Here is a 4,597-nt window from a genome sequence, read left to right on the forward strand (position 1 = left end):
CGCGCGCGCGCACACACACACACACACACACAAACTCACACACACTAACACCGACACGGACGGCCCGAAGCACTTAGCATGCGTGTACACCGCAAGGCCCTTAATGAAGAAATGTTTTTATTTTTCATAAAACCCGCCGCGGCGACCTGGAGGCGGCCTGGAGGCCTCTATGGAGGCGAGTCTGGAGGCTCCGAGACGCGCGTCGCGTACTTATTAAGTCGTACAGGAATTAAAATCCTTTTACAGAGGAAAGCAATGACAGGCGGCGGCCGTGCCTCCTCGCGTAGGCCGGTCGCACTGCCCCGTAAGGCTCAGAGACGAAAAAAAAAATATCCCAGTCAGTGTTTGAACCCGGAATGTTTGAGGCGGTCCAAATCCCCGCCGCGTTGAGCTCCAGAGTCGCTGAATGGGACTCGAACCGAACGTGTGACCCCACCAATGGATTCCTCGTTCGGAGAGCAATCCATTGGTGGGGTCACAAGTTCAGTTCGAGTCCTGTTTTAGCGACTCTGGAGCTCAAAACGCGTCTAGAGTTTGGGCCGCCTCCACCGGCCTTCTGGCCCACTGTGTGACGGTGGGTTGGCGGCGGCAGCACACCGCCATCTAAAGCCCAATCTAAATAAGCTGGCGGGCCTGTCGCTGCCCCGCCCCTCGGTTCGTTGGCACCTTTCAAGCGCCCTGGGTGCGGGTGTGCGGGTAGGGTGCCCCGCGCGGCCCCACAGTGCAGGCGCCGCCGTCTGTCGCGAATCCATTTAGAAAAAGAAAAAAAAAAGTAGTTATCAAAAACGGAGGCGGCGTGCTGAGTCAGGACTATTTCTGCCCGCCTAGCGGCGTAACGGTCGTGGGAAGAGAAGCAGAGTGTTTGTTTTGAAGCTTTCTGCATTTTTGTCGGCTCGTTTGGTCCGCGATTGAGTGGGTGGGGGAAGCTTGGTTTGTTTGTCCTCGCTGCAAAAGTGTCTTTAGGAAAGGTTTCAAGCCACATGTGCGTGCATATCAGGCAAGTGTGGATCCAAGATTTTTTTCGAGGGGGTAAAGTATCGCTTTTTGCAGCCTTACGAGTTACGACGGAAAGCAATATGCTTTTTCCTCCTATCTAGTATCTATTGAGGGTGTAGTTACCCCATCAGCCCACCCCTGGAGCATAGCAAACACTTCGCGACCCTCCTTCGTGACGACACCCTAACTGGAATAGAGTTGTCGCAAGCCGCGGAAACAGTTGCGTGGAGATAAGATGCAGGATTCCGGTAACAGCAGCCTGATCCCGAGAGTCCTGCCTTCGTCGCTCCGTCTCTCTCGCACTCGAGGAGCGTCCGAGTCGGTGCGAGAGAGACGGAGCGACGGGTCTGCCGGGGAATTCCAGCGGAAGGAAGAAGCAGTGGCGGCGCGCGGCTCAAACGAAATGTATAATAACAGTACGGACGGGGTAAGATGTCAAGATTACAGTGTAGACCCCGGCGGGGCTCCAGCGGGGCTCCAGCGGGGCTCCAGAGCCTCCAGCGAGCCTCGAGCACGGAGCGCCGCGAAGCAGGTGGCACGCGAATTAATTTTGGTGTCGCTAGATGGCGCCAGTGTCGTTGCCCTAGGCCGGTTTGTCGTGGCGGGGCCTGGCGGGGCCTCCCAGTGGCGTGCCCCTCTGGGGGCCTCTAGGGCCAAAGCCCCCTGGGCGTAATTAGGGGGGACACGTGGCAAGGCGCCCAAAACACGCGGCCAGAGAGACACACAGTGGGCCAGAAGACCGGTGGAGGCGGCCAAAACTCTAGACGCGTTTTGAGCTCCAGAGTCGCTAAATGGGACTCGAACCGAAAGTCAAGGGATGCTCGCGCGGGGACAAATTTTTTTCCCAGTCCGTTGCATGCTGCGGGACCTGCGCGGGACACGGCGTGCTGGTTCGGTGTTGTTGCTGCTGTTTTTCCGTCGGCAAGAACCGTGCGATAACTCCACCACCGCTATTGACCCAAACTCACTTCTCGGAAGGGCAGGGTTATTGTTATAACAGCTTGATTCTTGTACAGAGTGTTTGTAAATTAGCATGGTGGCCGAAGACTCGTGCGGCAGGTGACTGTTTTGCTTTGATTTCGTCGCAGGCACGAAAATGTCTGTCTGTCTATTGTCTGTCTGCCTACCCATAGTCGGTCTGTCTGTCTGTCTGTCTGTCTGTCTGTCTGTCTGTCTGTCTGTCTGTCTGTCTGTCTGTGCCACGTGGTCTAAACTTGGACGGTCGGTCCGATTGGGCCCCTCGTTGACCAGCGCCTTCTCTCCCGTACCGCGATTTACGACTTAATTGTCCCAGATCCGATTGTCGCCTGTCGGCACACTGTCTCTCTGGTGCCGGTACCGCTACCTGGCGCTAAGTGTGTGTGTGTTTAGTGTTTCCCCAAACGGCCAACACCTTTTTTTTTTCGTGGACGTCGACTGGTGGACTTGTTACCGGCCTCTCCCCTAATCGACCGTAATTACCCATCAATGGCTGGGACCGGTCCATGCGGTTTCATTTTTCGAACATGGTTGACACGGTTTGTGTGTGTGTGTGTGTGTGACTCGCGACGGTGGAATTCGAAGCGGGCAATGGCCACTCGCGCCGTGTATAGTAATTTGGCCAACAACAACACCACCGAGCGGTAGTTGTTGTTGTTGTTGGTGTGGCAGCACTGATCGCGCAGAACCGGCAAAAATGGCCGCGAGGCGGTGTGGCGGCAGTCCCAAGATGGCGTTGGTTTGATCATCGGAGCGACATACTTGATAATTGGCGTGCCGGGCCTCGACTCTCTGTCTCTCTCACACTAGGGGCGCGAACCGAAAGGGGTGCGAGAGAGACAGATGCACCGTTTCGGAACGAGCTTGCTTGAGGAGCTCCGACAGCCGCCTGAGTCCGAAGGATTGTCTCGTCTCTCTCTCTCTCTCTCTCTCTCTCTCTCTCTCTCTCTCTCTCTCTCTCTCTCTCTCACCCCTCCGGGACGCACCGTGAGCGCGAGAGAGATAGCGACAGGTTTGCCGCCGGCCGGCGCTCCGTGGTCCGCAAACCGGACGGTCAGGTCCACGGCCGTGCGCGGTGGCACGGCATCAAAAAATGTGACTTCAAAAAACAATGTCTTAAAGTTTGAAATTTTGAACCGAACCCTTACAATAGCGAAGAGTTCCGAAACCTAGCCAAGGACTATTCCAAACTTGTCCACCAGCCCCGGACAGTTCCGCTTCCCCTCTGGTTTGGCCCGAATCGAGTCCGGGCCGAATAGGAGTCCGGACCGGACAGTTCCGTTTCTTGGTTTCTGAACCACTCAAAGTCAAGGACTGTCCGAAAGAGTCCTGCCTAGGTGCAGCTGGCCCGGGCCCGGGCCGAGCCGGGGCGCCCGGACGTCCCGGCAACTGGGTACGCGGAAAACGCCGCTCGCCGGCGTGCCGAAGCAAGCCGAAGGCCCGAAGGGTCGCCGAGGTTACCTGGCGCCCTGGCGGACGAGGCCAGAGATGCAGTTTTCGCCAGTTTTCGGCGCGCTGTTGAGCGAGTCACATCGCACAGCAGCGCATCTGTGATCAGTGAACATAGAGGAACGCGCACAAGTCACATCTACTTTTCACTCGTTACTTTCTCGGAGCGATGTTCAGGCGATTCGCGACTGTTCTAGAAGTAATTTTTGGTGAGGTGTCCTGTACGGCGTTTTCCTAAACATTGATCGAATTTGAGTGCGTTGCTGTACTAAGTGTCCCAAACAAACAACTATCCGCTGGCTGCTGGCTACCGCAAGTGTGTGTGTGTCTCAAACTTGAAGGACGGGCGGTGAGAGGGTGGGAGGTGTATTATTTTATTCGCCTCTCCTCTTTCACCCTCGTCCCCAAGTGTTCCCATCATTTGCAAACAGCTTCAACGAGTTCGCTTGTGCAGGCATGTACTTGCAGGTATGCTACAGTTAGTGCATGATCAAAATTTGTGTGTAATATTCCACTGGAGGCTGTAAATCGCGTCCCTTGCCGTGTCTGACCGGCCACCGTGCCCCGAGTCGAGTCGAGCCGAGCCGCCACGGCAGTGGTGGCCGCCCAGCCGAGCCAGGTAGGGTGAGCCCAGCCGGCGCTAGGGCGCGCTCCCGCGGAAAATCCCCGGCCGGCCGGCCCAAGCAACCTGCGTCCGAAGGGAAAGGGGAAGGGGGAAAGGGAGGGGCGAGGGGCAGCAGGCTGGTGCATTTGTTCGGACTGTCCGTTTTTCGACTAGCGTTGGTACTCAGGACAAGTCCGGAATCTTTCTGACTTTGGTCTTTTTCAATGTTTTTGGGAACTGTCCGAGGGCGGATTTAGGAACTGTCCCGGTCCGACTTTTGGAGCCGTTTCGGACGGTCCGCAAACGGTTGTTTTTGGCTGCTTTTCGGACTCCAACATTTTCGTACGGGAAGTCATACACTGACACAAAGTCCAGTAAAAATAGAAAATGTCCTAGTGCTTGGGCACTTTTTACAGTTTCGGTAATCCACGGTGGGCCAGAAGACCGGCCCAGGCGGCCAAAACTCAAGATGCGTTTTGAGGTCTAGAGTCACTAAACAGGCCTCGAACCGAACGTGTGACCCCACCAATGGATTCCTCGTTCGGAGAGCAATCCATTGGTGGGGTCACA

The sequence above is a fragment of the Thrips palmi genome, unplaced genomic scaffold (genome assembly GCF_012932325.1).
Source record: "Thrips palmi isolate BJ-2018 unplaced genomic scaffold, TpBJ-2018v1 HiC_scaffold_3, whole genome shotgun sequence".
In the NCBI taxonomy this organism is placed as follows: domain Eukaryota; kingdom Metazoa; phylum Arthropoda; class Insecta; order Thysanoptera; family Thripidae; genus Thrips; species Thrips palmi.